Below are 8,480 nucleotides of genomic sequence, written 5' to 3'. Positions count from 1 at the left end.
TGCAGCTTGATTTGCCTTTCCACTACTGAAACTGCCCTACTTGAAGCCAAGTGCTTCCTAATTGTCAGTTCCTTTTTAACCTATTCATCAAGTATTTTGAGCACATTTTGTTGCAAAATACTATGTTAGGTAAAGGATATGCATTGTTGAATAATAATGATGATAATTACGATAATATTGATGTTAGCTGGCCAAAATCTTTAGGAATATACTTGAAGTCAAACAAATTAAGTTTCATTTCACTTGGTACTGTTAAGAACTTAATTCAAGGAAATGTGGAAATTTCCCCGTAAGGGGGAGTCTGAAGTGACTTCTTACAGGGTTTGAGTTTTCTCCAATGGTTATAAAGAGAAATTAAGGAATTCTGACCTAGATTAGATCTGTTAAGAAGTGTGGCCAATTTGGATATTTTGTATTTTAACAATTATCTAGGAGGTGGAAATAACTAAAAAGGGATTAGAGTTATTACCAGTAAAGAAGCAGTAATCACTCATTTTGGTTAGAAGGGCTTGTTATAGAGATATGAAGGGCCATGTCTCTGTCTTATTCCTTTCAAGGTCACAGAGTGACCTTGTCTACATCTTCCACTGAGAAAGATTTATTTTCTCCAATTATCACCTGACAGTTTCTCAATAATTACTAATAAAGTTTCCAGCTGTTTACTATATTGCTAGCATCATTCTGTGACTTTATTAAGTACTTTGATCTTCACAAAAACCTATAAGGTAAGTATAGCTATTATTCTAGTTTACAAATGGAGAAGATGAGATAGAAGAGGAACAAGCAATTTGCCCAAGGTCATACAGCTATTAAGTGACAGAACTAGACCTGCAGTCTTCTGAATGCTACAAACACCAAGGCTACCATCTTGAAAACTAAAAATTCTGTGGCATGTTACATTACACTGGAAGAGTTGACTTTGTTCACTACCTTTCTTATTAAAATTCCTTTCCTTGGCTTTTGTGACATCATTCTTCCTTGGTTCTTCCCTCATACCACTCCTGTTTAATCTTGACTTGTTTCTCTTTCAGCCTGTTTTTGAATACAGATAATCCTATGATTCATTTCTTAGTTCTTGTCTCTCCCCACTGTATGTATTCTCCACAAGCAAAAGTATGCCCATAGTTTCACCTCCTCTATAAGTGCCAATGATACTTAAAGTTTTATCTTAACTTCTCTTGTCTCCCCTAATTGTAAACAATTTTAATTACCTAGATATTTCACATGCTGACAGTGAAATTAATTTATCTCTACTTCTACTACTACTAATGTAACTCAGGCCAAATAATCTCACTTAGGCTATTTCAAGTATCTTATTACTGACCTTCCAACTCCAGTGTTTCCCATTCCCTACCTGTCTTTTTCCTTATGTTCTCTTTGCATTATATATAATAGAACCTATCTAAAACTTAAAGCCAAAAATATTTCTTTCACACAATAAAATTTATAATAATGTCAAAGCAAATGAAATACTTGGTATAAATCCACAAAGACTTGTATGGAATCTGTATTCTAGAAACAATAAAATACTATGAAAGAAATTAAAGAAGATTTAATAGAAAGAGTCATAACCTGTACATGTATCAGAAACTCAGTGCACTAAAGATATCAATTATCCCCAAGTTGACTTATAGATTTAGTCTTCTATACTTCTATACTTCTAACCTTAACATCAGTAAGAATGACTCCTCTCACTTCACTCTTCTTTTTCAAAATTGTTTTAGTTTATTCTAAAATTTATATGGAAAAGCAAAGGACCTATGCCTATGCGTTTCCTTCTACCAATACCACACTGTATTGGTTAGCTACATAGTAAGCCTTTTTTTTTTTTTTTTAATGTTTATTTATTTTTGAGACAGAGAGAGACAGAGCATGAATGGGGGAGGGGCAAAGAGAGAGGGAGACACAGAATCGGAAGCAGGCTCCAGGCTCTGAGCCATCAGCCCAGAGCCCGACGCGGGGCTCGAACTCACGGACCGTGAGATCATGACCTGAGGCGAAGTCGGACGCTTAACCGACCAAGCCACCCAGGCGCCCCAGTAAGCCTTAATATCAGTAAGAATTATTCCTCCCACTTTACTCTAGATCAGTGGAACAAAATAGAAATAGGTCCACACAATATGCCCAAACTGATTTCTGATAAAGATGTAAAAGCAATTCAATGTAGGATGGATAACTTTTTCATCAAATAATGCTAAAGTAACTGGACATCCAAAGGTTAAAAACATCTCACCTTACATTTTATACAAAATTAATTCAATATCCATCATAGCCTTAAATGTAAAACATAAAACTGTAAAAATTTAGAGTCAAAAATAGAAAATAACCCTCAGGATCTAGAATTAGGTGAAGAGTTCTTAGACTTAACATTAAAAACATTACCTATAAAAGGAAAAATATTGATTCCTTGAACCTGTCCAAAAATTAAAAACTTCTTGTCAAAGGTAATTTAAAGAGCATGAAAATACAAGTTACAGACTTGGAGAAAAAATGTGAAAACCATGTATCTGACAAAAAGTTAGTATCCAGAATATAAAAAGAACTTTCAAAGTTCAACAGTAAAAATATAACACATCAATTAGAAAATGAGCAAAATACATGAACAGACACTTCACCAAAATATACACAAATACAAAATAAGCACATTTAAAGATATCCAATTCCAGGGCACCTGGGTGGCTCAGTCACTAAAATATCCGACTTCAGTTCAGGTCATGATCTCACAGCTCGTGAGTTCACGCCCCACTTCAGGCTCTGTGCAGACAACTTAGAGCCTGGAGCCTACTTCAGATTCTGTGTCTCCCTCTCTTTCTGCTCCTTCCCCATTTGTGCTCTGTCTCTCTCAAAAAAAATAAACATTAAAAAAATTTATTTAAGATATCCAATACCATTAGCCATTAGTGAAATGCTAAAATCACACTGATATATTATCAGTACACACCTATCACAGAATAGCTAAAATTAAAAAAAAAAAAAAAAGCGACAACACCAAATGCTAGCAAGGATGTAGAGACACTGGATAACTCATACATTGTTGGTGAGAATGTAAAATGGTGTGGATATTCTGCAAAATAGGCAGTTTTGTTAAAACTGCACAGGTAAGTATCATCTGACCCAGGATTTATCCCAAGAAAATGAAAAGTCAATCACATTCATGCAAAAACCTTTGCACAAATGTTTATAGCAACTTTATTCATAACAGCCAAAATAGGAAATAACCCAAATGCCCCTCAATGAGTAAAAGGTTAAACAAACTTTGGTATATCTGCACCATGGAAAACTAATCAGCAATTATAAGGAATGAATAAGGCCAAAGTAGCAACTTAGATGTATATTAAGGGAAGCATGATGACTGAAAAAATTTAAATTTAAAAGATTACATACGATTCCATTTATGCAACATTCTTGAAATAACAAAATTATAAAAATGGAGAACAGATTAGTAGTTGCCACATTTCAGGGATGGTTGGGGTGGAGAAGGGGCAGATGTAGCTATAAAGGAATAGCACTGGGGAACCTGTGTGTTGAAACACTTTTGTATCTTGACTGTGGTGGTGATCACATAAATCTACACATGTGATAAAATTGCCAGAAACACACACACATAAAAATGGCGAAATTATCAAGAGCTCCATGGGTGAAGAGTACATGGAGCTTCTCTATGGTTTTTATGTTGTTGTTGCAACTCTTGGTGAATCCATAATTAAAGTAAAATTAAAACAATATTATCTCCCCTTTTCCAGCATAAAATGTTTCATTGACTTCACACTGCTTTCATGAAAAATATCTAATCTTCCTAATTTTGCTCATGCTATGAAGCTTTACCTTTTGCCCAGATTTAACTCACCCCCTTAGCACTCTGGTAGTCAACTGTCCAAAACACACAAGCAAACACAAAATTTTCTTTGAACAGAAACTTTACTGTTATCTCCAGTTCTAATGCTTAATGACCCCTCCCACATCCCTCAGCTCCAAGATTTGTTATTTTCATTTACTCTTCCTTCATACCAATTCAGGCATCATTTCTTCCACAAACAATATATGACCCTACAGAACCAGATTAAGTACCAGTCCTATAATTTCTTACCATTTTTCATACATATTGTTGGCCACCAAGAATGTAGATATCTTTTTCTTTATTATTATTTTTTTAATTGGGAGTAGGGGAATTATTCCCATCATCAATCTTGGTATGAAACAGCCCACTGGCACCATATATAATGTAAATGCCAGTTTCTCACTTTCCCAGGTCCTCCTTGCAATACTGTAGGCTTATTAGGTAGTGTCCCAGGGGTTCTCACAATCAGAAGCATCCTCCTAAGACATCAGATGCTAGTGACACAAAGAAATAGGGAGCTGATAAAAACTCTCTGGAGCCTATAGATGTTGCCACAATATAGGGTAGCAACTTGCTCTTGCAGAGATGTGGAGGTAACAGGACTTCAGGCAGAACCCCCTCTTACTGGGCCTTTTTTTTTTCTCCTCCAGTGTTTGTAACCTCAAACCTGTATTTCCACCTTTCTTTCATTCTTTAGTGTTTATTCAGTATTCTTTCTGATAAATTTATTCTAGGATTAAAAGGATCAAAATTAGCGTCTAGTGCTTGCAACTGAGAGATCTGACCCATATAATACAGTAATTTAGTTGAGTATGGTTTTGCCTACAGCCCTATCAGGACTGTAAAATCCCTCATTACAAGGGCTTGGAGTATAACACCATGGCTAGCACAGCTCCATAAATCTAGCAGGAACAAAGTAAACACTGAGTAATATAAACAAATGAATTCCTCATATACAACACTTTCAAATCTGCTACCCCCTACTCTAGTCCTTTCTCTAGAGAAGCCTGAGATGTTGATGCCATTCTAGTTGTACAGCTTGCCTTTACCCACATCACATTGCCAAAATTCTTCCATGCCCCACACTCAAATATTTCTTTCCTTCCGTTCCTCTGTACCCTACAATCACTTGTCATTTCAACACATCCTTTCCCCCTGACATACTGTTATGGCTCTACTCATAAGCATTTCTCCAGTCTAATCACTTGCAGTCCATAATTTACATGGAACTAAATTAAAACTGAATTTTGATCACATCATTTTTTCTGCTTAAAAGTATCCAGTCAGTTCCCAGTGGTATAAGATAAAATCTAAACTTTCTGAAGTAGTGTTCTGTCTCTGTATAGTCTGCCTCTTTCCTACACCTTCTGTCCCTCTCACACATCAACAAGCACTCTGTATTACAATGGCCTTTGCTAATAGACTTCCACCTTCCTGTACATACTAGTCCCTTTCATGTCTCAATGGCTTTTAACAGCAATTTTCCATTGTGTTAAATACCTTCCTCCATGTCCATCTTAGACATGTAATCCAATTATCAAACTCATTAATCACTCTCTCTGAAATGTCATCTTCAGTACTATTAGGCAGTTTGTCATTTATTATCATGCTTCCTCTTCATCACTATTGTAATGTGATTTTTTAACTGATGGCATTAGTCAAGTGACAAGTACATAGCTGGTACTGAATAAGTATTCTACAGTTAAGCACCAAAGGAAAAAATAAATCAATACATTTTTGAGAATGATAATGGATTACATCTCTATGTATATGGCATATGTATAAAACTTTTGAAACTTTAAAATTTTCTCAATTCATGAGAACATACAGTTCCCATTTCAGTATGGAGAATAATCATACCATTGGTGTCGTCAACATTCTATCTTAATATCTCCTTACTCAAATGAAGATTATCTTCAGTGTTATGTTATTGGAGGAAACATTTTGCCCAAACACTGAAAAATGAGTAGATATATCCTACAAAGTCTGAGAGATGGAAAAGAACTTAGAAATCTTCAAATCCAAACCCTTTATTCTAATATGAGAATACATACAATATTCTAGATCATTCTTACATTAAATTCGAGTTCAGGGAGAGTGCCGGAAGATGGCGGCGTAGGAGGAAGCGGGGCTCACAGCGCGTCCTGCCGATCACTTAGATTCCACCTACACCTGCCTAAAGAACCCAGAAAACCGCCAGAGGATTAGCAGAAGGGAGTCTCCGGAGTCAAGCGCAGACGAGAGGCCCACGGAAGAGGGTAGGAAGGGCGGCGAGGCGGTGCGCGCTCCACGGACTGGCGGGAGGGAGACGGGGCGGAGGGGCGGCTCGCCGGCCAAGCAGAGCCCCCGAGTCTGGCTGGCAAAAGCGGAGGGGCCGGACAGACTGTGTTCCGACAGCAAGCGCGACTTAGCGTCTGGGAGGTCATAAGTGAACAGCTCTGCTCGGAAAGCGGGAAGGCTGGAGGACAAAGGGAGGGAGAGCTGCTGAGCCCCCGGACGGCAGAGCTCAGCTTGGCGGGGAACAAAGGCGCCAGCGCCATCTCCCCCGCCCATCCCCCAGCCAAAATCCCAAAGGGAACCAGTTCCTGCCAGGGAACTTGCTCGCTCCGCGCAAACACCCAACTCTGTGCTTCTGCGGAGCCAAACCTCCGGCAGCGGATCTGACTCCCTCCCGCTGCCACAGGGCTCCTCCTGAAGTGGATCACCTAAGGAGAAGCGAGCTAAGCCTGCCCCTCCACCCCCCGTGCACCTTGCCTACCCACCCCAGCTAATACGCCAGATCCCCAGCAACACAAGCCTGGCAGTGTGCAAGTAGCCCAGACGGGACACGCCACCCCACAGTGAATCCCGCCCCTAGGAGAGGGGAAGAGAAGGCACACACCAGTCTGACGGTGGCCCCAGCAGTGGGCTGGGGGCAGACATCGGGTTGGACTGCGGCCCCGCCCACTAACTCCAGTTATACACCACAGCACAGGGGAAGTGCACTGCAGGTCTTCACCACGCCAGGGACTCTCCAAAATGACCAAACGGAAGAATTCCCCTCAGAAGAATCTCCAGGAAATAACAACAGCTAATGAACTGATCAAAAAGGATTTAAATAATATAACAGAAAGTGAATTTAGAATAATAGTCATAAAATTAATCGCTGGGCTTGAAAACAGTATACAGGACAGCAGAGAATCTCTTGCCACAAAGATCGAGGGACTAAGGAACAGTCACGAGGAGTTGAAAAACGCTTTAAACGAATTGCAAAACAAAATGGAATCCACGATGGCTCGGCTTGAAGAGGCAGAGGAGAGAATAGGTGAACTAGAAGATAAAGTTATGGAGAAAGAAGAAGCTGAAAGAAAGAGAGATAAAAAAATCCAGGAGTATGAGGGGAAAATTAGAGAACTAAGTGATGCACTAAAAAAAAATAATATACGCATAATTGGTATCCCAGAGGAGGAAGAGAGAGGGAAGGGTGCTGAAGGGGTACTTGAACAAATTATAGCTGAGAACTTCCCTGAACTGGGGAAGGAAAAAGGCATTGAAATCCAAGAGGCACAGAGAACTCCCTTCAGACGTAACTTGAATCGATCTTCTGCACGACATATCATAGTGAAACTGGCAAAATACAAGGATAAAGAGAAAATTCTGAAAGCAGCAAGGGATAAACGTGCCCTCACATATAAAGGGAGACCTATAAGACTCGTGACTGATCTCTCCTTTGAAACTTGGCAGGCCAGAAAGGCTTGGCACGATATCTACAGTGTGCTAAACAGAAAAAATATGCAGCCGAGAATCCTTTATCCAGCAAGTCTGTCATTTAGAATAGAAGGAGAGATAAAGGTCTTCCCAAACAAACAAAAACTGAAGGAATTTGTCACCACGAAACCAGCCCTACAAGAGATCCTAAGGGGGATCCTGTGAGACAAAGTACCAGAGACATCACTACAAGCATAAAACATACAGACATCACAATGACTCTAAACCCATATCTTTCTATAATAACACTGAATGTAAATGGATTAAATGCGCCAACTAAAAGACATAGGGTATCAGAGTGGATAAAAAAACAAGACCCATCTATTTGCTGTCTACAAGAGACTCATTTTAGATCTGAGGACACCTTTAGATTGAGAGTGAGGGGATGGAGAACTATTTATCATGCTCCTGGAAGCCAAAAGAAAGCTGGAGTAGCCATACTTATATCAGACAAACTAGACTTTAAATTAAAGGCTGTAACAAGAGATGAAGAAGGGCATTATATAATAATCACAGGGTCTATCCACCAGGAAGAGCTAACTATTATAAATGTCTATGCGCCAAATACCCGAGCCCCCAGATATGTAAAACAATTACTCATAAACATAAGCAACCTTATTGATAAGAATGTGGTCATTGCAGGGGACTTTAACACCCCACTTACAGAAATGGATAGATCATCTAGACACACAGTCAATAAAGAAACAAGGGCCCTGAATGATACATTGGATCAGATGGACTTGACAGATATATTTAGAACTCTGCATCCCAAAGCAACAGAATATACTTTCTTCTCGAGTGCACATGGAACATTCTCCAAGATAGATCATATACTGGGTCACAAAACAGCCCTTCATAAGTTTACAAGAATTGAAATTATACCATGCATACTTTC

This window comes from Panthera onca, chromosome B4, assembly GCF_046562875.1.
Source record: "Panthera onca isolate mPanOnc1 chromosome B4, mPanOnc1 haplotype 2, whole genome shotgun sequence".
NCBI classification, from domain to species: Eukaryota; Metazoa; Chordata; class Mammalia; order Carnivora; family Felidae; genus Panthera; species Panthera onca.
Note: the sequence above shows the minus strand (reverse complement) of the source record.